At 31.4% G+C, this 27,266-nt stretch overlaps 1 protein-coding gene across 2 annotated transcripts in view; it reads left to right on the top strand.

The window, feature by feature from the left end:
- The first annotated feature begins 5,093 nt into the window (after positions 1 to 5,093).
- The window catches only part of LOC143068875 (neuroglian-like), a 123,190-nt gene continuing 101,017 nt past the window's right edge, over positions 5,094 to 27,266 (top strand). The window contains exon 1 of one of the 2 annotated variants that reach the window (XM_076243222.1): positions 5,094 to 5,383. The gene's annotated coding sequence lies outside the window, so the exon portion shown is untranslated. The remainder of the gene's footprint in view (positions 5,384 to 27,266) is intronic. The other variant, XM_076243237.1, reaches the window with a different exon arrangement.

Below are 27,266 nucleotides of genomic sequence, written 5' to 3'. Positions count from 1 at the left end.
GTTTTTTAGGTCACCTGGCCTGAAGGGCCAAGTGAGCTTTTCCCATCACTTTGCATCCTTCGTCCATCGTTGTCGTCTGTCGTTGTCGTCCGTTGTTGTCCGTCGTCGTTAACTTTTACAAAAATCTTCTCCTCTGAAACTACTGGGCCAAATTAAACCAAACTTGGCCACAATCATCATTGGGGTTTATAGTTTAAAAAATGTGTCCGGTGACCCTGCCAACCAACCAAGATGGACGCCATGGCTAAAATAGAACATAGGGGTAAAATGCAGTTTTTGGCTTATAACTCAAAAACCTAAGCATTTAGAGCAAATATGACAGGGTAAAATTATTTATCAGGTCAAGATCTATCTGCCCTGAAATTTTCAGATGAATCGGACAACCCGTTGTTGGGTTGCTGCCCCTAAATTGGTAATTTTAAGGAAATTTTGCTGTTTTTGGTAATTATCTTGAATATTATTATAGATAGAGATAAACTGTAAACAGCAATAATGTTCAGCAAAGTAAGATTTACAAATAAGTCTACGTGACCGAAATTGTCAGTTGACCCCTTTAGGAGTTATTGCCCTTTATAGTCAATTTTTAACCATTTTTCGCAAATCTTAGTTATCTTTTACAAAAATCTTCTCCTCTGAAACTACTGGGCCAGATTAATCCAAACTTGGCCACAATCATCTTTGGGGTATCTAGTTTAAAAAATTTGTGCTGTGACCCGGCCATCAAATCAAGATAGCCCCCACGGCTAAAAATAGAACATAGGGGTAAAATGCAGTTTTTGGCTTATAACTCAAAAACCAAAGCATTTAGAGCAAATCTGACATGGGGTGAAATTGTTCATCAGGTCAAGATCTATCTGCCCTGAAATGTTCAGATGAATTGGACAACTTGTTGGGTTGCTGCCCCTGAATAGGTAATTTTAAGGAAATTTTGATGTTTTTGGTTATTTTCTTGAATATTATTATAGATAGAGATAAACTGTAAACAGCAATAATGTTCAGCAAAGTAAGATTTACAAATAAGTCAACATAAGGGACGACATCAAAAGATTGATGTAGGATAAAAAACTTAAATCGAATAGTTTGGGGAGGGGGGGGGGGGGTCAACATTGCTGCAAGTTTTGTTAATCTAAAATCGATTTTACATATATCCATATAGGTAAATCAATTTTTCCCAAATTAAGTTAAGAAGGGGGTAGGGGTCAGCGAAAAACTATGTGAATTAAGTTTTTTATCCTACATTGAACTTTTGATGTCGTCCCTAACCGAAATGGTCAATTGACCCCCTAAGGAGTTATTGTCCTTTATAGTCAATTTTTAACAATTTTCATAAAATTTGTAAATTTTTATTAACATTTTCCACTGAAACTACTGAGCCAAGTTCATTATAGATAAAGATAATTGTAAGCAGCAAGACTGTTTAATAAAGTAAGATGTACAAACGCATCACTGTCACTAAAACACAATTTTGTCATGAATCCATCTGCTTCCTTTGTTTAATATTCACATAGACCAAGGTGAGCAACACAGGGTCTTTAGAGCTGATAGTTTTTTAAACTAGTTAAAAAATAACATACCTGTAATTTGAGGTTTTGGTTTAAAAATACTTAAAAAGGTTACTTACTATAAACAAAACCTGTATGAAAAAATGAACAATATCATTTCCAACTTGTAAAATAAAAATTTAGGTTTTGCCTAGATGTGGTATTTTTGCAAATGAGACAACTATTCAACATGTTATTGGATTTAAGCAATTAAAGGTTGCCATACAGCCTTCAACAATGAGAAAAACCCATACCGTAAAGCAAGCAGTATATAAAATGCCCAACATGACAAAATGTGAAATAATGCAAACAAAAAAATGAAAAAACAAGGGCCTGTCTGACAAACCAATAAAGGAAAAATAGATAAAGCATACAGTAACCAATGACAACCACTGAATTACTGGCTCTTTGTTTTGGCACAGTTACATAAGGAATGTAGCAGGGTTAGATAATTATTTTGGAGAGCTCAACCTCTCCTAAACTTGAGCTAATTCGTCAATGGTGTTTCATTACAACTAAAGAATAAATTTAAAGTGAAATCTGACTCATCTGAATATCATTGATTTTCATACCTAACAAATGTTGAAAAACCTGCAGGAAAATTAAACACAAATTGAGAGGACTTAGAAGTGCAAAAATGATCTCTCATCTGTATAAGATTTAGTATAAACCTGTACAGTAATTTTATTTTCTCTTTGTATCTTTGTAGATTTGTTATAGAGGAATGGATCAGTCTCCTACATAGTGGACAAGAAATATGTTTTATCCTATACTTTAGAGAAATAATGGGAACAAATTTCTAGGCCTCTATACTTTTGGCTCCGCATGGTTCAATTTTGATTTAGCACATCATGGTTTATCTTTGAGGAATGACTGCACAATATTCTCTGTCTCCTCTTTGGGGAATGATAGATTGTGGCTCATCAAAATGGAATGACTTGAACATATCTGTACCCCCCTCCCTGGAGTCACAGCATGGTTCATCAAAGAATGTGGCTCATCCTACAGGGAACACACCAGCTTTCCGTTTAAGAAATTGGCATGGTTCATTATAGATTGTGGCTCATCAAAATGGAATTACTTGACTAAATTCTTGCCCCCATCCCAGGAGTCTTAGCATAGTTCATCAAACAATGTACCACATCCTGCAGGGAAAACACCAGCTTTCCCCATGAGAAATCAGAGAGGTTTGCTATGGATTATTGACCATCATGGCTTATCTTCCAAGAATGATGGGAAACCGTTCTAGTTGGATCACCACCCTATGGTATTTTTAAATTGCATGTATAATGATTTACAGAACAGTTCACTCAGTATTCATATTTATACGTTGTTTTTTTCGATTTGCTTTCACAATGTAGTAAACACAATGAAAATATGCATAAACCAGTAGAAATTGCATTAGTTTTATATTATAAAGAAATTGTCATTATAAGTGGAAATTTGTAAAGAGAATGTAGCCAATTATATACATAATGTAAAATAAGACTATCTACAATTTGTCAACATTGCAGGGTAATCCATGATGATTATGATCTCTAAAGAGTAATTAAAACATGATTTATGGTACTGATTATCGGACATTTTTTGAAAAATTGATGTTAAAATCATACACAACACAACCTAATGACAAATGAAGTATAGGATGAGTTAGGAAATTCTTTTCTTATGCCTCAGAGATTTCAACACTCAACAATAAAATAAAAAAGTTTGACTTTTGAATGCCTATATGTCTGTGCTGTTGATAGTTTTATAATGATGTTTTCTGCCATTTGTTTTGTGAGTACATTTGTCTTTGTTGAGGTGTAAGATTAGATTCTATCTGTGAATTGAAGCGCTACCGTTTACGGCTTCCGCCAAAAACACACTGGTACAGCTGTAGAGAAAAAGGTTTTTTAAAATGACATTTATTATTTTGTTCCTAAAATATAAGCAATACATGTACATTGTAGTAGAATTAATATATCCTTTTGTATTAATGCTAATTGTATTGATGGTCACTTAAACATATAATATTTTGGAAAATAAATAAAACCATAACCCAAAAGATAATTTACTCTTATCAATGTCTTTAAATAAGATATTCTGCGACAAAACATATTTTTGAGTAGGTTTAAAATTTAAATATTAGTGCAAATATCTTTAAATTCTGACAATTTTCCTAAGAAAATTGATGGACTGCAGCAAATATGTTAGAGAAATGCAAAGATATAATCACTCATATCTGACTGAATTCTAAATGGTGAACACCTGAGGGTATTATTTAATAGATTTGTAATATTTGTGATTTTCAAATTCAAGGAGAAAAGAAAATGCCTTATCATTCTTTCTTGTTTTGCAGAATTTTCATAGTAATTTTTAAAATTGAAATGTTTTTTTTATAAGTTGTAGTTTTTGTGCATTGAAATGGCCTAATCACTTGTAATTAAAATTATAATTGTGGAATAAGCATTTCATGAGTTATCTCCCATTGGATAAAAATAATATCATATTTATTTTCATGCAGTTACAAAGGTTATCTTAGGCTTATTTTTGCAAAGTACTCAATATTTAAAGAATACTTGGCTGATAGTACGAAGTATTATGAAAATATATTAATCTTACAAAGAAAACAAAGAGGTTGAAATCTTGGCTTAAGAACAGAAGGTCAGAAAAAACATGATGAAGCTGCATTACATATGTTATATTTTGATCAGATCATTTATACAAAAATACAAAACTTACAAAGAATTCCAGATCTATTATTAAGAATCTTCTGGGATATTAGAAATAATGATTACCTGGTGTATAGCACCTTGTCATTACTTGTACTACTCTTATGTAATAAGTTCTACCTCATTTGCAAGTGAAATTATTCATGTATATATTGCCCTTTTTACAATGCTTGTCTAGACAACAAAAAAATAAATGGAATGGCCCAACTTATACTGTATGAAGAAACCTATTAATGAGATTATTAAAGTCAAAAATGTCGGGAATGATGCTATGGTTTTTGTCTAAACAATAGCTTCTGTAAACTCCATCAGAATCTGAAGAGAGGAAGTTGTAACTAAGAAAATAATGACCATGCCAGAGATATGTCCGAAATAAAAATAACATATATACCTCACAAGCTGTGCACCAGTAGTGCATAAACTGGAACTATTTCAAAACTTATTTGTTATGTTTATCAAGATTATGTTTGTTTAGTTTCCTCAAGTATGTATAACTTATGTATAAATAAAGTTTGTAGTGCTTAATGAAGATATATTGTGCATTTCGTTGAGGTTAAATTTCAAAATCTTGTTTAGATCTATGTAGTGCTGTGAAGTTGTGCAAAATTAATTACTGAAAAATATGTGAATACATGTGTTTTCTTTTTTGTTTACAGTAAAAAGGTAGTTGTTGTCAATAATCGTTAGTGCAGAATAAGACATATACAAATGTATATATATGCATGTGATAGTGGTGGTTTACAGTGGTGCCAAGTCTAATGATTGGTGTAGAACATCATTGATATAGTTAATACAATGTTAGTATGATTTGTATTACAGATCTATGATTTACTATCCTGTACTGGAGAAATATTCCCTGAGTGAGATAGTTACATGCCATTACATTGGTACATGGCAAGTTAATGTGGACAATACTGTTAATTCTCACTGTGAGTGTAGTCAGAGTACGTAGAGATCTGGATTGAACATTGTCACTTCATGTGTTTATATCGTTCACTACGTTCTTGACTGGTGACATAACAGATAAAGACCATACTGCACATACTCTATACAGTTGTTAGTTAGTGACAGTGCTTTGGAAGTATAGGATTAACAGATATATGTATATATAGAAAGTTCTTTATAAAGGTAAGATTTATCTAAGTGTTTTTCTCAATTTTTGTATAAAATTATTTTTTTTATATTTTAATTATCACTTCCTTCCCACTCATTAAGCAAAATGAATCATTATATAAAATTCTTAATTTAACGGATTTAAGATGGTTTTAATTACTTGAGGCCATGAATCTTAGACTAATGTGATTTTAAGTAAGTATCTACTTTTACAGTAGACTGAAATCTAATTTCATCAGAAGTCAGCTAATATGTGATTTTAGAAATTCAATTTGGTGTATCCTGTTTCTTTAAACTGTAAGAGTTATCTCCCTTTTTGGAAGTTACAGTATATATTTGTTAATAAAAGAATATACAAGTCAAGTTTAACACCATTCATTTAATATTTTTAAGAAAAGAAGAAACTGTTTTATGTAGATTATTTTAGAAATTTTAAGCATCAGTAGAGTGTGTTAAAATCCCTACATGGCCCAACGATGTACAAAAAAAGAGCATCATCTGAGAACTGAAAAAGGACCAAAAAGAACCAAACAAAAATTCAACTTTGATGGTAAATTTTAAAGGGTAAATGTGACCAAATATAGCTCATTTATCAATAGTAATATTTTTTTTTATTTGTCAAATAAATAAACTTTAATTTTTTTTCAAGGATTTGAATGTTTTTATTAAAATATTTATGTTATTACATTTATTATTCTCGAAAAAGTTATATCATACTAGTAGTTATTATACCCCTAACTTTCCCATGATATTTAAGGTAGATTTAACTAAACTATTCCTTGGCTTGAAACCTTCCACGTTCATGGCTTGATACCTCACTCTATATCAATTATTTATTAGTCAAATCAGATACTGTGCAAAATACTAATTCACCTGAATGAGTTTAATGCTTCTTCAAAATATTGACTTGAGATTCAGTCAGTTTTTCAATCAAATGATTACACAAATATGTTTTAAGAGTGACAAATATGATTTTGAAATTGATTTATTTTGAAACTCTATAAAATGTGTTCAATGATTCTGCAGACGAATTAGGAAAACTACAAAAAAAAAAATTTCTGGTTCTTACTTTAATTAAAATGTAACATTGAACTATTTAGGTGACGTGCATGCTGTCACAATGGGAGATTCAGAGGAAACAAGAAATTTCAACATCATAATCGAAATTTTGACAAATGAGGAACTCAGATCAAACGAACCACACGTTGCTTAAATAAAAATGATCATAATATGTCAGAAAAAGGATAAATCTTGTACATTGTTGTAAAAATTAGAGAAACAGGTATACATGGCTGTGAAAAAACTTAGCAATGTTACATCTGCACAGAAGCAAATTTTTGTCCATCCCTTAGTGGGATTTGAATCACAAGCAGATGTCTCAGAAAAAAAATCATATATATCATAATATAAAATTATATTATGTTATATTAAGGGTATACAGATTATTTTTTTTCTGAGACAAGTGCCAGTAATTTGAACCAATGCTTTTATGACAACTTGATCTGCCTGGCAGTGCCTGCACATATATCTATATATATTTTGAAGAGAATATTGTTTTAACTATATAAAAGCACACAAGTCAATCTACTTTATGTCAGTAGAAATTGTTTTATAAACTGAAAAATAGCTTATTATACCCAAGACTTATGGAATATTTTTTTTCAAGAAAAATTAATTAACTTTGTAATGTTGAGAAGACTTATTGTATGAAGTTTATGAAATATTAATTAAGACTGACGTAAAATGAACTGGAAAACTTCATCAGAACTGACACTGTATGTTATAAGTGGATTCTGTTTGTTACAAAAATAAGATTGTATATACATATATATATAGTCGGCATTGATCTTTTAAATGTTAGAAGTTAAAACAATGTGGAAGTTGATGGATAGCTTTCTCAGGTTTTGATTATATTGACTCTTTCCATTTAGTTATTGAATTTTAGAGAAATTGCTTTTTTGTGGGAACTTTTTTGTTGGAATTTGTAATGAGAAAAAATAAATAAAACTAGTATCTCAATTGTTTGTAAAACAATTGAAAGGTCTTTCCTGTAAAAGTGATGTTTTCGTAATGTTCTTTGTACGACCCTTCGTTTGATATACGACAAGCATACCTTCTGAACCTTTTCGCTTTTTACACTTAATGACCTCATCCGCCTACATTTTTGAGATCGGAAGTATGATATATGTAACACAGGGTAGATGAGCTTTCATTTGATATGCGACAACGCCATGTTCTAAAAAGTTAGATTTTTGCACTTAATAACCCCATCCAAGCAATTTTTGAAGGTTGGGAATTTGATATTTCAAATGTATACATCATGACCTTTCATTTGATATACAACAACCCTATCGTAAAAGAAAATTTATGTTTTGCACTCAATGACCCCATCCAACCAATTTTTGGGGGGAGGCAATTTGAAATTTGAAATGCACGCTTTATGTTCTTTCATTTGATATGCGACAACCTTACCATCTGAGAAATTTGAATGTTTGCACTAAATGACCCCACCATTCCCTCTGGGATGAAAAGGGGGTTTAAAATTTTAATTTTTTAAGTAGAGTTTATTAAGACCTTCAATTTGATATATCAGATGACCCCATTTGACAAAGTGCAAATAATGATGCAATATCAACTATATAAATAGAAGTTATGAAACTTACAAAGTCAATGCAAAACATGAAAATTTCAAATTGATTTTTTGGTGTTTTTTTCCATGGAATGTTTTTGGTATTTGGTCAAACATATAACTATGTCAACCTCTTCAATTTCTAAAACATTTTAAGTGGTAAGCTCTTGATGATTCAGAAATACATGCCTCCGCTCGCAAAACTTGAAACTGCATTATCTCTAAAACGACAATAGATATTTCAAATCTGTTAAATGATAAATGATCTACAGTTGAAGGACAACATTATAGAAAAAAAATGTGGACAATTTCAAAGTTCACCAAGGTCACAATTAATCATCAAATATATGATGCAATACCAAACTTCAGAACCGGAAGTCGTAGAGATATGGGACTATCACCATTCAACTCAGGACCACTTGACCTTTCAAATATCACAAGGTCAAGGTCATAGCATAATGTGAAGGTCAAGGTGAAATTTCATCATGACCTGACATTGACCTCAAATTGAAGGTCTTGAATTACTGATCATCTTTGCAGTTTATAGTAGGTTGATATCTGTTACCTTTAAAAAGATATACACACAATACTATACTTTTAAGAATCATCCCGTCGTAACTTTTGAACAGACAGTCGGACACTTTTGAGCTCAGTGTATAACATGTAGAGCTCATAGAGAGGAACATTTTATACGCTGTAAGTATGCAGCAAACTCTTATCGTTTTCTTAATATGCAAGCTTGAAATTGCAGCGTAATTTTTTTTTGCACTTGGTGACCTTTGACCTTGGGTGCAAATTAAAGGTCACATGAACTTAAGATTATTGGTGTAGGTCCCAAGTCTTTACGACTTCCGGTTCTCGAGATACAATTTTTCAAAAATTGGGTATATTTTTTCAAGGGAAATAACTCCTTATAAGGGTTAACAACAAAATGATTGTATATGTTCATTATCATTGCCATCTGGTCTTGTACATGTTGCCGTTTTCAAATCAATTCTATCTTGAATACTTTTTGAGAAAAATGTAAAAGAAAGAAATTGCTTCAAGGGGACGTAACTCTCATAGGGAATAATGAAATCCTTAGCAGCCTCATATGGTAACACATCATGATGAGATCTAACTGTTGTCCAAATAAGGTCATGATATCTTTAAAAACAACGAGGGGGGGCCATGTCGAAAAAAACCAATAAAAGGGAGATAACTTCTAAAGGGGATGATGAAATCCTACACAGCCTCATCTGGTAATACTTCATGATGAGTTCTACCGATGGTCCATATTTGGTCTTGATAACTCCAATAGAAACGAGGGGAGGCCATGTCAAAGAAATGCTGGATGAAAAAAAAAAAAAAAAAAAAAAAAAAAAAAAAAAAAAAAAAAAACAGGAGAAAAACAATAAGGTCTTTCCTCGCGGAGAGGAAAGACCTTAACTATAGGCATCTTCTTAGTTAATAAATGTATAGATATAAGTCGAAAAAACTTATTTAGATATGATTATTATTCTGTTGTAAGAGCTGGAAATTCATTCACGTTTTTTTCTTTCACAATGATGCAAACATTTTAATTTGATATATAAAAATTTTAAATCATATACCATTATCCTATTAAAATTATGTAAATGCAATTAAATTGAGAATGGAAACGGGCAGACTTTTAAGTTTGTACATGTTCTCCTCCAAATGTTGTCTAGTTTTGGGGCCCCAGACCCCCCTTCCCCCTTTCAAATTCCAGGATCCCATCTAAAATATATTATTGCACTATAGTTTTTGTAAACACTTGGCTTTATTTGTAAATCATGTATATTTAAAAAAGCTTTTAGTGTTTCATGAAAAAAAAATCTGTTGTAAGTGTCTTGGTGACAAGAAATGGAATTTATTTTCATTCAAAGTACATTACACTAAATAACATATTAGAAATACGGAACTGTATCAGTATAACAAAGATGTCTAAATCCTATTTGTTAAAATGTTGAAGTGTTTCTCTTTTCACTTTTATCATAACCAAAGTGTAAGTCTTCTTTAAAGATCATCAATATTTGATATAAAATTTCTGATATAGATCTTAATATACAAAAATTTCTTCTAAGTCCTTAGTTTATAATGGAATTAGTTAAAATGATATGTCCAATTACCATAAAGCTTAATGTAGTAATGACACAGACTGGGCAGGAAATTAGATAATTAAATCAGTTCCTATTGAGAAGCTGTTGTATACCTATAAAAAAAGTGAAACTGAAGTGCTAAGAAACACTGAGCGGAATCTGTTAACCCTTTAAAACTGTAATAAGCATCTGAGGAAATGCACTGTTTAGATCTGCTTAGCCCTTCAAACTTTTAATAAGCACCAGAGGTGATATATTGAGACAACATATGTTTTGAATGATGTATCTTGTGAAGGATAAGTGTTTATTTTCTCAGCAGGAATAAATACAATTCAGATGTCAAAAATGCGTTTCACTAGTTATATACAAAGCATTTCTAGCTTTAAAATCTGTCTTTGATGAAAAAGTAAGATTTTCAATTATATTCAGAGGTCAAATAGGTACACTTCAGAAATGAGTAGATGAGATTTTCTATAGACCAAAAGTCCGCCAGAATTTGATGTTAAAAAAGAGGGAAGTAAAAGTTAACAACTAGATTCAGTGAAAGTTCCCTTTGAAATCTTAGAATGTCACATGTGCTTCAGATAGGAAGAAAAATTTATAAAATCATACATTGTAAAAACCTTGCAAAAGTTGGGAAATGTTATGTTTTGAAGAAATTTGCTTTTATGGAATTCCTGCAAACAATCTCTGATGACCGACTGCATGCCCTTACTAGAAAAATAGAAATTCAAAATAATAATGAACAGTTACTATAGTAAATTTTATAGAAGAAAAACAATTGATAGGAATTGCAATATGGTTTAACTTTTAGGTTTAAAACTTCTATGATTAAGATATTAAGTATTGAGGTCTTAATAACAGTCTGATAAAATGAGTATCAATTTTATATTGGACATTCTGAGCTTAGTTATGTTAGTGGTAGTCGAATACTGCACCACTCATTGACATTCCTAACTTGATTGTGTTTGCCAGTCTGAAATAGCATTATAAATTAATGTTATTAATTATTCTGATATCTTACTGTTACCACTTCGAGTTGTTACATGTGGCAGGCTTTTGAGTCCTTAATTAAGCAATTTGTCAATTGTGTATCTTGGTAACTTGTAAACTTGCAATATTTTCCAGAAAGATTTAATGAATTAAGCAACATTCTCTCACATGCCTATATGAGCAGGGAGTATGAGGGTAGTAATGGGGGTACCTTCATGACGAATAACGATAAAATGTACACTTTCTTTTAGACGGTAAAAAAATCAACTAATTTTGAAGCATCACGTTAAATTTTTTCCCAAAATGACCCTTACGCTAATTTTTGAGTCCTCTGATGAATCACAATAAGGATATTTTGATGAATGAGGATAAAAATTTCTACCAATTTGACACTTACAATAGCCGAAAAATTACTGTTTGACGCTTGACAGTAAAGGGTATTACTACCCTCAGGTATTGGTGAGCATCTTAACTTACAATTCTTTCATTCATGGAAAAAGAACTATTTATTTTAATCCCAGGATTACTTATATTTATGGCTTAATACAAATTTTAATGTCAAAGTTTTATGAATTCTCAGCAGGAAACAATGCATTAAAAAATGAGGTTAAGTAGATTTGCAGTATTAATAAGAAATAATGTCTGAGAGCATGACATTAATAAGGTTTTTGGCGACAATGGAGTGCATTTATATCAAGTATGTCAATTATAGAATAATAATCACTCAAGTAGGTTCTTCATGTAATGTGCAAAACACTTTTATATTCATTATAGTTTTTAAATTGAAGTATGTAAAAACTGTTACAAGAAATAAAAGGAAAAAATTGAAATTATTGACACTTTTTGTGCCGAAAAGATTCAATTTAAGAAAGGGTTTTCATTACCTCATTTCTCTAACAGATTAAAATCTATGAAACTAAAAGTAAATCAGTCCAAAATAATTTAAATGATACTATATAAAATAAATACAGATAAAACAAAATTCACTTGACCAGTGGTCTAAGTAGATGAACTACTGTATCCAGTAGCCTGTTAAGGGGGTTCGCGGGTCTAAATCATTTATATAGGATTTCTCTATACTTTTCTATAAATGAACTTTATCTTATAGTTAATAGAAAAATAAAATAAAAAAGTGGGGTCACCGTTCATTTGCGCTCACAATCTGCCTTCGAACGAAGCATACATTTTTGTAAAGGTGGTTTTTTCTGTTGAAAGGGAGATAATTTGGAACTTTTTCAATGATGTATACATTTTAAAAGTCATCTGGGGCCAACACGAATTGATTGTTTTGAATGATTTTTGTACCATATGATAAAGTAACAACTACAAAAGGTAACAAATAAAATTTGTAATGAAAAACAAATGTTTAATTTTTTTCTGAAATTTTTATACCCTCGAGCCTCCTTAACACAGAGATTTGGAGTTTGAACCCAGCCCCAGCCCCTCCCCTTGTGTATTCAACTCTTATCTGAATTGATGAGGATTGTCTATTTTAGGTTTGTAGTTCTCAACTGTCACTCCCTGCTGCCTCCATCCAAAATATCTGACCACTACCATACCCAACAGTGTCGAAGGTGGTGCTTAAAACCAACAATCAATCAATCACAAAATTCCCTAAAATTAGGATTGCCTAAGGGGGTCATAAAAACCATCAATCAATCACAAAATTCCCTAAAATAAGGATTGCCGAAGGGGTTCATAAAAACCATCAATCAATCACAAATTCCCTAAAATAAGGATTGCTGAAGGGGTCATTAAAACCATCAATCAATCACAAAATTCCCTAAAATTAGGATTACCGAAGGGGGTCATAAAAACCATCAATTAATCACAAATTTCCTAAAATTAGGATTGCCGAAGGGGTTCATAAAAACCATCAATCAATCACAAATTCCCTAAAATAAGGATTGCTGAAGGGGTCATTAAAACCATCAATCAATCACAAAATTCCCTAAAATTAGGATTGCCGAAGGGGGTCATAAAAACCATCAATTAATCACAAATTCCCTAAAATTAGGATTGCTGAAGGGGGTCCATAAAATCATCAATCAATCACAAATTTCCTAAAATTAGCATTGCCGAAGGGGGTCATAAAAACCATCAATCAATCACAAATTCCCTAAAATTAGGATTGCCGAAGGGGGTCATAAAAACCATCAATCAATCACAAATTCCCTAAAATTAGGATTGCCGAAGGGGGTCATAAAAACCATCAATCAATCACAAATTCCCTAAAATTAGGATTGCCGAAGGGGGTCATAAAAACCATCAATCAATCACAAAATTCCCTAAAATTAGGATTGCCGAAGGGGGTCATAAAAACCATCAATCAATCACAAAATTCCCTAAAATTAGGATTGCCGAAGGGGGTCATAAAAACCATCAATCAATCACAAAATTTCCTAAAATTAGGATTGCCGAAGGGGGTCATAAAAACCATCAATCAATCACAAATTCCCTAAAATTAGGATTGCCGAAGGGGGTCATAAAAACCATCATTCAATCACAAAATTCCCTAAAATTAGGATTGCCGAAGGGGGTCATAAAAACCATCAATCAATCACAAATTCCCTAAAATTAGGATTGCCGAAGGGGGTCATAAAAACCATCAATCAATCACAAAATTCCCTAAAATTAGGATTGCCGAAGGGGGTCATAAAAACCATCAATCAATCACAAAATTCCCTAAAATTAGGATTGCCGAAGGGGGTCATAAAAACCATCAATCAATCACAAAATAACCTAAAATAAGGATTGGCGAAGAGGGTCATAAAAACCATCAATCAATCACAAAATTTCCTAAAATTAGGATTAACACTGTACTAATTTTAGTATTTTGCAATTTGATTAACTGAGATCTCTCCAAACATAACAAAGCAAAGTGAGAGGTATGCTGCACAAAACTTATTGTATGCATACTATCTTAATGAACAATTATCATTCATAATTATGTTGCTGTGTTTGTCTACATATGAATTCTTATTCATATTTCGCCTTCGGTCTCAAGTAATGAATTAGCTTTACTTCTCTATGAGGGGTGAAGCTTACATATAATATCTCTGTTTAAAGAAACAAACTATATAACCACCTATAGCTGGCCAGTGACCTTGACCCTAGTATATAAGCACCTGTTCCATAATAACTTGTCATTATTTTTCTAGAGGGTTGAAGTGAACACTTCACATAAGTTCTTTTTAGTTATTTTATTTTTATCTTAAATTTGGCAGAAAGTTATTAAAGTTACATTAACTTGTCTACGATGTACGACAAGTTCTAATGTTATTTTGTTATTTACAAATAATAATTCCTCAATTGTCTACGATGTATGACAATTGTTGATGGAAATGAATTTAAAAATTTCTTGTCTACGATGTATGACAAGTGTTCATGGAAATTAATTAAATATTTTATTGTCTACGATGTATGACAATTTTATATATTCATTAAGTTTTTGCCTAATAGCACATTTGTTACTTAATTCATACTCCTGTTTGTTAAACAGGTAGATATTTAAAAGTATTTCTATTCATCTGAAGGTCGTGAGTACTTTTCACAATTTACACGTGTTTTACCTGCACAGGTACACATTTTTGTATTACAATGGCTGAATTTGTTTATGCAAATGTATTGTTTTTGCAAGATGTTTAGAATGATGTTTACACTTACAAGGGTGATGGTTATGATTTTCATCACCTCTGGAATGTTTTAGAAATTAAAGATGATAAATTTAATAGGAATACAAGAGGTATTTTGAATAAATCCTCTTCTTAAACAGTTATAAAACCTAGTAGTTTTATAATAGATCATAATGGCATGGCAATTGGAAATAATTGACAAAGCAACAGAACCTGTAAAAAGTAAGTTTTAAAATCTAGTGTTACTTGTATAACTTCAAAATCTACTTGATTTGTGATTGTTTCTAACGAAAGTGCTGTTGAGATTTAGATAGGCATGTATATTGATACATTTACTATTTATTATTAATGTATTAAAGAACCTGTATGAATCATGAGGTTTGAGACAGTTTCACTGCCTTCAACTCTAGCAGAGTTTGTAGAGAAACCTGCTGCTATATTTGAATTTTTGCCATTAGAGGCTTACTTTAATGAAGATTTAGTTCTAAATTTTGATCTTATCTACTGAATTGATACGGTGTATGTACCTCCTTTTGGAGTATGTGCCATGGCTGATGATAGTCCAGCCGGAGTTGAATTTGATACGTCTTTTGATCCTGCATTAAGGTCTTTTGATCCTGCATTAAGGTTTTCAGAAGCCTTTAAGGCTTCTTTTAGTGAGATTAATGGTCCATTATCTCATCCTGTTTGTTGAACAGTTTAATCATGATTTTGATAAAATCAGGAATATATAAAGTTCTTAGAGGAAATACTATCACACTGAGAACTGTGACAATCCTAGTGTGTCTAGGATAATTAAAAAATCGAAATGGCAATGCCTAGACAGGCCCACTCTGTGGTTTCAAAGATGCAGGAAACCCAGAGATACTTTATTAAGGGGTTTATCATCACCCCTATTGTTGAGTTTGCTATTTCTTGTTGTAGGAATGAGCCATTGGATCTTGATAATACAAGGATTTTATTGTAAAATTATATTTGTTTGTTTTACCATGGTTTTCTGGTTAAACCCATAGGAGATGCTCAGAAATATTTAGATGATAAAACTTATTTGTAATTCTGTTGTGATAGTTGCTTTATCACATTTCTAGTTATGATTGCAAAAAGCAAACTTAGTGTTTATACAAAGATTCTTAGCAAATTATAGATTCCTTGGAAGAGGTTCCAGGTCTAGCAATTAATTTACTACCAGCTGTTATGGGAAAGGCAATATCAGTTTTTTAACTGCAGAGGCTCTGTTGGTCAACAGGGCGACTATACTACATGTAGTAGGCAATTCCCTTCATTGAGAGGGAGACGTTTCCAAAAAGGGAACAGAGAATCTCAAAGAGGTCACATTTCTCAACCAGTTGCTATATATACAGTAGATAACTTAAATATTATGATTTGGAAAATGTTACTAATGATCTATTGATATTAGATTTATTAAGAAATGGTTATAAAATTATTTTTAATGATGTACCACAAGGTTTATCCTTTTTGAATTAGATACATTTCACCTTTCATAAGGATGAATTAATTTCAGAAGTCCAAAAATTGATAGCTAAGAGAGCTATTTAAAAGGTTGATCAATCAATGGAAAATCAGTTTATTTCCTATATTTTCTTGGTTCCTAAGAAAGATTGGTCTTCAAGGCCTGTATCTATTTGAAAAATTAAAACAAACTAAGTTTGTGGCTTATCAGCATTTGGAGCAGGACCATTTATCTTTTGTTTAGATGTAATTCTTTAGAATAATTATCTATATATATATATATATATATATATAGATAGAGCTAACATCTATAGATCTCACAGATGCATATTTAAGTATCATTTATGTTTATATCACAATTTCCTGATTTATGTGGAAAAGACATTGATATGATATTTATGTTTTTTTTTTTTTGTTTTGGATTGGCTTCTGCATCAAGAGTTTTTACTAAGGTTTTAAAACCTGTCTATGTATTTATGAAATAATGTCACTTGAAGTATATACATGCTATAGTTTATACATTGATGATTATTTTATTATGGATCAGAGTTTAGATGATTGTATTGTGAATACAGAAGAAGTGGTGCAAATGCTTGATAAGCTGTGCTTCAGAAAAATTTTGAGAAGTTGGTACTCATTCCTTGGAAGCACATTGTTTTCCTTTGTCTCATTATTGATACTGAGCTATTTAAGTTTTTTCTGACAGATGAGAAATGGTAAAATTATCTCCCTTGGGAAATTCTTTTTAAATAGAATTGTGTAACGGTATTATAGATGTTTTACATCATTTATTGGTCTTGTGATGAATGCTTTTAATGCAGTATCTGTGGCATGCATGGGAATGTTACATTGCAGAAACATGGCGAGAAATAATGTTGAAACACTGTATAGTTGTTACAGTGTTTATTATCATCAATAGGTGAAATTTTTTAACAATTTAAAATCAGAAATTAAAAATTTGATTTATAGACCCATCCAAATAAGTTTTTGGGTTGTACCAGATTCCTCTGACATAAGGATTTGGGATCCAAATTTGAAGAAAATGTTTCTGTTGGTAGACGGAGCTTCTTTAAGAGTATGCACTCATTTCATATAGATTTCATAGTATTGTTGGCTATAATATTCTTCTGGAGAAAAAGTTTTAGTCACAGAGAGTTATACAATCAGAAGATACAATTTCAGTAGCTTTTATTATGCAATAGGAGGTGTAACCTCTTTGTCACTTAACATGCTTACTACAAATATTTCATTATTTGGGCTTGGTGTTCAAGAAAGAACATTTTTATCACAGCTCTTTATATTCCTGGTAAGAAAATTTTTGATGCTTATCATATGTCTAAAAAATTTACAGATTCAAAAGGATGTCAATTGAAAGCTTCAGAGATGTTTTTATTTTCATGATCAGAATTATGACCTTATATTTTCCCATCTTTTTCATTGTTGGGGATATTTATAAAGAAAATTATTAGTGATAAAGTTCAGAAGGCTCTTTTGATTATCCTTTTTGGCTTGCTCAGAGTTGGTTTTCTTTGCTAAGACCAATTTTAATTTATTTGCCAGTTAAACTGTTAAGCATAAAAATTAGTAACAATGTTACATACTGAAGATAATGTCTTTCCGTCAGGAAGAGACTTAATTTAACTGTATATTGTAAAAAATTAAAGTGAACCAACACCTGAAGGGTTGATTGTGCAGTAGGGTAAAAACGTGTGTATTATACTCAGAAATCACTTTAATATAAACAGGAGATTTCAGAATCATTTGTAAAATATATTTACACTTCATCTTGGAGACCATGCATCTATAATCAAGCATTATCAATATTTTTTTGAGAAATTTCATTATTTGGTGTGTTCAATTAGAGAACCAATTCCTTATCACCATCTAAAAAGGATGTTAGTCACGGATTATTGAAATTTTTGTAAAACACAAGCTTTTCATATTCAGCATGTTTAATGTGAATTTTTCTTGGTCTATGTTGAAACAGACTTTATCCTTTAAGAAATAGATTTTACTGAATTTGTTTGTTTACTACATGTATTTGTGGAAGGTTGCTTAAACCTGAATCTGCAATTGAAGAGTTAGATACTCTTTCACTTGGGAGATGAATTTAGCGCTATCTTTTTTAAGTTCTTAATATTCATTGGAGTATTTAACATTGAAACTGTCTTTTATACTTGTGTCTTTATTTGCCTTGACTACATCTGCCTTGAAGTACTATCTTTATCAGCTGTAGATTTACATTCTATGTCTTTCATTCAGAGACATGGCACTTTATTTTTTCATATACATGAGTTTTTGAAAAATACTAGATCTGTTAGTTAGTTTACCTAATGAGGTGATCAAAGGTTTTGATAAACCAAAACTTTGTGTTGATTAAGACAATGATTTATCATGTTTTGTGTACAAAATAGGTGAGAGAATTCATCTAAGTCTTTTCGTAAAGTTTAGATAGTTAGAGAGAGTTCTAATTTTATCCGAGGTTTTAAGGTTAACTCATTTGGAGGAACCTCTTCATAAGTGCATTTAGCTTCAGGATGTTCTATTAAGGACATTATGGCAACAGTTTTGTCTGGACATATGGTAAAACTTTTTACAAGTTCTATAACAGGAAAGTAAATAATATCAGTACTAAAACACTTTTCTTCAGTTGTAGTTACTGGATGATCTTGTGATTTTTATCCTTTATTAAATGTTGGCATTTATATAAAAATTGTTTTTAGTTTGTGTCTACACTTTAAACAAGCTAATTCATTACTTGAGACCGAAGGCGAAATATGAATAAGAATGTTCCTTCATCCAAGCATATCTTGGATGTGCAGGATGAAGGTCATTCTTAGAATATGAGCCTGAGGCTCGAAAGTAATTAATTCCCACCCTAGGGATTATCAGTCAGACCCACCCTTTTCCACTGGGTTTTATATTTGGTCGACACAAACTTGCTTTAAATTATGACAAGTTATTATGGAACAGGTGCTTATATACTAGGGTCAAGGTCACTGGCCAGCTATAGGTGGTTATATAGTTTGTTTCTTTAAACAGAGATATTATATGTAAGCTTCACCCCTCATAGAGAAGTAAAGCTAATTCATTACTTTCGAGCCTCAGGCTCATATTCTAAGAATGTTCTTCATCCTGCACATCCAAGATATGCTTGGATGAAGGAACATTATTTATTAAATATCAAAAGCTCAAAAGCTTTGAGAAAATTGTAGTTGCTTGTGGGTGGTATGTTAAACATTTTTTTTATACATTAGTACCTTATAAATTTGATTAGATTTAGTCAGAATCTTGTTTGTTATCTTAACATGCAGATTTATTTCCATTTTATACAAAAATTTGCAGCAGGTAGCCAAAATCAGCTGTTTATAACTAGATTTTGCGATATCAAGGTGGCATTCTTCAAAATATTGTAAATATCTCACTAGAAAGACATGTATTCAGGTTCTGATAAACTCCCAGAACTTATTCCATAGACTTTAATACATGTACATTAAGATCTGTAATTTAATTTGGTAATTTTTAATGTGTTTTATAAATGTTAAGGTTTACAGAAATAGAGTTTCCTGCAAATGAGTTTTGCAAAAATATCAGGGATATTATTCTTTATGACATTAGAGATCTTGGGAAAGGTCAGAAAAAGAGTTAAAACTCTTACATTTGTGAGTACTCTCTGGTTAAATGTTGTTGGTTAGCAAACAAATGCCATCATCCCATATTCTAATAAAAAGGGCGAGAAAAAAGGCTGACATGTTAAGGACAGTTTAAAAAAAAACAACATTATTTTGAAATGTCTCAAAAAAGAAAAACATTGCATTTTTCTTCCCAGTATCCTTTGTTTTGACTTATCACTTGAACTTGCTAGGTATCTGATAATAAGGTGTTAATCATGACACCTATTTAGGAACAGTAGATAACAGGTATACAGTAGTTCCTAGATAAATCTGATGCTGAGTGACATTGAATAGCCTAATCTGACCTCTAGCTGTCAGATATTGTTTATATTTACACATAATTATATATACCACACAGAGGGATATTATATCAAGGGGCACACTTCTCATGGCAAGGGTTACCTATTATGTAGTAGTAAATCTGTCGTCTGCTGTGGATTATCTCAATAAAAGTCCATAAAACAGAGATAATTTACCATAAAGTGATAAGTTATGTGCATATTTTGATAACAACAGCAAAGTGAACTATTCCTTATTGTAGCAACTTATCAAAACTTAACAAACAACCAAATGATAACAGTTTTAGACTGCTCATTGTTGAGGGTCTTCCGCAGGCACTTTTCTCTGATTTTTTTGTACCTATATTTACCTATAAAAAATGTATATAAAGGTATATATAGTTAACACTTTTCAGCGACAAGTGCCTGTTGTTTCTTCATGAAAGGAAAATACAATTTTATTTTTTATTTTCTTTTAAAATTATACCACCACAACTTTTAGATAATGTTGCGTACTATTCCTTTGACAAGAAATTTTATGACAATTTTTTACATTTTTTGCAGCCATGTGTAAACAATTAAGCCAAGCAAGCAGTAGAATGAGTTTGTTGTATGTTGTAGGTAATTGCTTGACAATTTGTTGTTGACACTCGGAAGTTGACATAATAGCCTAGCAGTAGTCTGGTCACGGGTAGATGACTTGGCTAATGTCAGAATGTAACAATATAGTCTACAGCTATTGTCACATACAAAATATAATAATGCCTTTAGATTATTATGAACTTGTTGTCAGTTGATTTTTATTGATTTTATTTTTCTCAGCAGCGAAAGATTAATACATTAATACATTAATACTAGAGAAAATGTTATTTATTCCTACTTTATGGATCAGGAGGTACATGAGATATGTTTTGTCAAATGATTTTATTCCAATTTTTGAGGTTAAAAAGAAATTTTTCTGAAAAAATATTTTGATTTAATAATTGATTTTACCAATTTGAAAATAGCTTTTGCAAAAATATTCCAAATACTATTACCATTTTAAATTCAATTATCATACAATCAGAATCTGATATCTTGTATACTAAATCCACAAAGGAGTAGCGGCATTAAGGCCTGGTTTTGGCCCAAGAAAATAAAATGTTTGATAACTTTCTCAAATTGGCACATAATGTTTAAAAATGCATAGGGTGAAGAAAATATCAATGAAAAACATTAAGATTTTTTATGTGATGACGTCACAATTACGTATAATATGTACTGTTTTCACAAAAATGATGAAAAATACAGAAATTATGCAGTTTTCTATCTTTAATTCTGTTGTGGAAACATCGTGCGCAGCCAAGAAACAACAAAATAATTTAACATTTAACAGCTTTATTATAACTATTGACAAAATCTCACTAAATATAAAGTTGTTTCTTGGGTGTGCACATACTTTTTCAATGTAAAATATACTTAAAAACTTGATGAAAAACAAAGAAAATCACAAAATTTTACAAAATATGCAAATTAAGTCATGATTTGTTGCCATGGTAACTTGTTCAATGTCCAAAATTGTTTTGTTTTTCTGAATACCTTGTACCCTAGATATTGTACAGTGATATGTATGATAACTTTTAAATTTTAAGTAATTTTTGGGCCAAATAAGGGCCTTATTGCCCCTACTCCTTTGAAACAAGTTCACATTCTAGTTTCCTTTTTATAATATCAATGGAACTGAATTGTATTTGATATTCGTAGGTGGTAATTTAAGATAGATGCTATTACTGCAAGTACTAATTATTGCAATATATTTTAAATATACATGTACTGCAAGAAATAATAAATAAATGAACTTGAGCTTGTAAAGGTCCAAAGATTGGTCCCTGTTCAAGTTGACCTATGGTCTCAACTATCTTTCAAGATTCAGAGACAGTGAATGCATGTCAGGAAAAGTTTTACAAATAATTTTTAAAGTAGGGTGAAAATTTGTTTTTTGAAACCATTGAATCTATTCATTGGTAGTTTAAAACTAAAGCAAATCTGTTTTCAGCTTTATTATTATTTTTTCTTTGATATTTATCTGTGGAGCCAAACTTTTCCTGTTTTCTCATAGAATGACAGCTGATTACCAATAAATCTTTTACACCAAAGCATACTGGTCATAAAACACTATTGCCAAATCCCAGAAAATTAGAACATTCCAAATTTCAAATACCACTTATATCTTGAACATTTGTGAACTAATTCTCCAACATTGCAACAATCAAAGAAAGATTAACCTTCTAGACAGCTAATCATAATATTCTTTGACCTGAGAATTATGGCTTAATACTGTTAAATCTAGAACACACAGTGTGGGTAATTATGAGGAAAATTCTTACATTATGACATATTGAAAAAACATCATTTTCCTGTCAGAAATAATTTCCAGATGTCCCTAGTGATAAAATATTTGTCATGGTTACAGTTTTCTCACAGTTGTAATGACATATTTTGGGATTTTTGTTAGTAGATTTGTTTGCTTCAAGGATCTAGTGTCAAGGCTTAAGTTATTTTTAAAGCGTCAACAATTCTTTCATTATTTCTACATGGTTTAATCTGTTTTTTTTGCTCAGAGTTAAAAACATGTTGAAAAGTAACTTCTCTGTAGAGAGGATGTCAGAACTTTTATGTGATGACCACTTTGTTTATGTTCTACTTTCCAGTACCTTCTTTTTGTACTGAGCCCAATTTGGTGGTGTAACATCTTACAAAGTCTACCCAAATTATTTCAGTTTGCAAAGAATTTCAACTCGACTGGTACTATGGGAAGTTTCAAACTTGCAGTGAGGTGAGAGTTTTTTTGCTCAGTGTTGAAGGCCTCACTGTGATTTTGAGATGAAGAACAGCAATAAAAGTACTGTTCCTTTGCTTTTTGTGTGTTTTTTTTGTGGATGTACTGATTTTGTGTTATGATGGGTACTCTAAATCCTTTGTTTTCCTATTGTACCTTTGACAGCTTTTGTTGAATACTGATACTTTTTTCCACCTGTTGATTGCACAAGGGTGCCAAAAAGATACATTAAGAATGAAAGGGTTAAAAGTATAGAAGAATCACATCAGAGGAAGGGAATAAGTGAGATGAATCAGGAATGATTATTTATTGAGCACAAATGTTATAGTCTGTTAGACTGGCCAATGTTATTTATTGAGCACAAATGTTATAGTCTGTTATAGACTGGCCAATGTTATTTATTGAGCACAAATGTTATAATATGCATACTAGCCAATGTCAGGAAGTTTGTTCATTTCTGATTGTGATCTCAGATGTATGGTAAAAATATTAAAGATATTATTTCGCACTGATGTAAAAGAAATTTTTATTTATTTAATGTTTGTAATCAGATGTGTAAGGGATGCTTTATTGGGGAGAAAATGGTATAAAGACATTTAATGAATTCCCTTCATGTGTAACATAAGCTAGCCTTTTTTATGGTTATTTTTTTTCCTCCACCATTTTGCATTTGTTTTTTTTTTATAAGCTCACCTGACCTGAAAATTGTCAATAGGCTATTTGCCAATTCCTGTAATTGACCCTGTAATTAAAGATCCCTCTTTCAGTTGTCTCACTTATGGAAGATAATAATTTTCATTTATAATGGAGAGCTAGAAGAACGAGCAAGTTTACCTGTGCGTAATGTGAGTAATCTGTAAGATTTTCAAATCTTTTAATTACAATAATTTGTGGCTAATCTAAATACTTTTGACATCAGAAATTATTTTTTATGAAAAATTAGTTACACCGCCGATACATCACCTTCAATTCATCATACTTTGCATTGGCAAAAGCCAATTTTGTCCGGTATGGAACCAGTCTACAATTGACAAAGGGAAGTAATTTGTTTAAAAAGTGTGTAATAACAGAATCAAATCGGTAATTGGCAAATGGACTATTGAGCCTTTAAGGAGTTTTAATAGTCCCTTTATAGTCAATTTTTAACAATTTTCACAAGTTTTGGTAAATTTTTGTAAAATTTTTCAAAATATTACCACTGTAATTACTTGGCCATTATTATAGTTCATTATAGATCGAGATAATTGTAGCAACAAAAATGTTCAGTAAAGTAAGATCTACAAACACATCACCATCACCAAAACACAATTTTGTCATGAATTTATCTGTGTCCATTGTTTAATCTGCACATAGACCAAGGTGAGCGATACAGGCTCTTGAGAGCCTCTAGTTTGGTATTTTGATGTTTGCTTATAACAGGTAAATCATGACTATGCAGTATGGACCTTGCTCATTGTTGAAGGCTGTACAATGACCTATAGCTGTTAATTTCTGTCTCATTTGGTCTCTTGTGGAAAGTTGTCTCATTGGCAATCATACCACATCTTTTTAGCTCACCTGTCCCGAAGGGACAAGTGAGCTTATGCCATCACTTGGCGTCCGTCGTCGTCCGTCGTCGTCTGTCGTCGTCTGTCGTCGTAAACTATTTCAAGAATCTTCTCCTCTGAAACTACTGGGCCATATACTTTCAAACTTTAACTGAATGTTCCTTAGGGTATCTAATTTATAAATTGTATCCGAAGTTTTGATCTATCAACAAACATGGTCGCCATTGCTAAAAATAGAACATAGGGGTCAAATGCAGTTTTTGGCTTATAACTCAAAAACCAAAGCATTTAGAGCAAATCTGACAGGGGTAATATTGTTTATCAGGTCAAGATCTATCTGCCCTGAAATTTTCAGATGAATCAGACAACCCGTTGTTGGGTTGCTGCCCCTGAATTGGTAATTTTAAGGAAATTTTGCTGTTTTTGGTTATTATCTTGAATATTATTATAGATAGAGATAAACTGTAAACAGGAATAATGTTCAGCAAAGTAAGATTTACAAATAAGTCAACATGACGGAAATGGTCAGTTGACCCCTTTAGGAGTTATTGCCCTTTATAGTCAATTTTTAACCATTTTTCGTAAATCTTAGTAATCTTTTACAAAAATCTTCTCCTCTGAAACTACTGGGCCAAATACTTCCAAACTTTAATTGAATGTTCCTTAGGGTATCTAGTTTGTAAATTGTATCCAAAGTTATGATCTATCAACAAACATGGTCGCCATTGCTAAAAATAGAACATAGGGGTCAAATGCAGTTTTTGGCTTATAACTCAAAAACCAAAGCATTTAGAGCAAATCTGACATGGGTAATATTGTTTATCAGGTCAAGATCTATCTGCCCTGAAATTTTCAGATGAATCAGACAACCTGTTGTTGGGTTGCTGCCCCTGAATTGGTAATTTTAAGGAAATTTTGCTGTTTTTGGTTATTATCTTGAATATTATTATAGATAGAGATAAACTGTAAACAGGAATAATGTTCAGCAAAGTAAGATTTACAAATAAGTCAACATGACGGAAATGGTCAGTTGACCCCTTTAGGAGTTATTGCCCTTTATAGTCAATTTTTAACCATTTTTCGTAAATCTTAGTAATCTTTTACAAAAATCTCCTCTGAAACTACTGGGCCAAATACTTCCAAACTTTAACTGAATGTTCCTTAGGGTATCTAGTTTGTAAATTGTATCCGAAGTTGTAATCTATCAACAAACATGGTCGCCATTGCTAAAAATAGAACATGGGGTCAAATGCAGTTTTTGGCTTATAACTCAAAAACCAAAGCATTTAGAGCAAATTTGACAGGGATAATATTGTTTATCAGGTCAAGATCTATCTGCCCTGAAATTTTCAGATGAATCAGACAACCTGTTGTTGGGTTACTGCCCCTGAATTGGTAATTTTAAAGAAATTTTGCTGTTTTTGGTTATTATCTTGAATATTATTATAGATAGAGATAAACTGTAAACAGGAATAATGTTCAGCAAAGTAAGATTTACAAATAAGTCAACATGACGGAAATGGTCAGTTGACCCCTTTAGGAGTTATTGCCCTTTATAGTCAATTTTTAACCATTTTTCGTAAATCTTAGTAATCTTTTACAAAAATCTTCTCCTCTGAAACTACTGGGCCAAATACTTCCAAACTTTAACTGAATGTTCCTTAGGGTATCTAGTTTGTAAATTGTATCCGAAGTTATGATCTATCAACAAACATGGTCGCCATTGCTAAAAATAGAACATAGGGGTCAAATGCAGTTTTTGGCTTATAACTCAAAAACCAAAGCATTTAGAGCAAATCTGACGTTGGATAATATTGTTTATCAGGTCAAGATCTATCTGCCCTGAAATTTTCAGATGAAACAGACAACCTGTTGTTGGGTTGCTGCCCCTGAATTGATAATTTTAAGGAAATTTTGCTGTTTTTGTTTATTATCTTGAATATAATTATAGATAGAAATAAACTGTAAACAGCAATAATGTTCATCAAAGTAAGATCTTCAATTAAGTCAATTTGACCAAAATTGTCAATTGACCCCTTAAGGAGTTATTGCCCTTTAAAGACTTTTTTCACAATTTGTTCATCATGTTGACTTACTTTTAAAAATCTTCTCCTTTGAAACTGCTGTATCAATTTCAGCCAAACTTAGGCTAAATGAGTTTCAGAGTATCTAGTATAAATTTTATATTTTATTTCCTTGTATGTCAAGAAACATAGCTCCTATGGCTAAAATAGAACATAGGAGAAAATGATTATTTTTTTTGGCTTTTGAAGAAAATAGGACGATCCAAAAAACATTTAAATAAATTGAAAAGCCAAAATAATCATTGATGAGAGATTTAACCAAAAGAATTAAGGTGAGCGATTCAGGCTCTTGAGAGCCTCTTGTTTTACGTGGCATTATTTGGGATGTAAATCAGAATGCCTCAAGAATTTGGAGGGATTAAATGCTTTCCAAATTGGTTTCCAATTCTCTAAGTGGTTGAAATTCCGAAAAAAAAACGCTGTGCGGGCTTATTTTCCACAAAGATTTGATGGTACAGTATTAAACAGTGTCTATTTGAGTTTGTACATCATAGAGTAATGACCTGTTATCTTTTTCCCACTGTCAAAACTCTCAAATAGCTCAGAGATAATTAGTTTGTGAATAAAGATATAAACCAAAATATTCCTGCATCAAGATAAAGTTTTTTTTCCAAGAAAACAAAAAGAAATTCCCAGTATTTAACATGAATTAGCTCTGACTATTTACGTTA

The sequence above is a fragment of the Mytilus galloprovincialis genome, chromosome 1 (genome assembly GCF_965363235.1).
Source record: "Mytilus galloprovincialis chromosome 1, xbMytGall1.hap1.1, whole genome shotgun sequence".
Classification (NCBI taxonomy): domain Eukaryota; kingdom Metazoa; phylum Mollusca; class Bivalvia; order Mytilida; family Mytilidae; genus Mytilus; species Mytilus galloprovincialis.
Note: the sequence above shows the minus strand (reverse complement) of the source record. Positions and strands in the feature narration are given on the sequence as shown.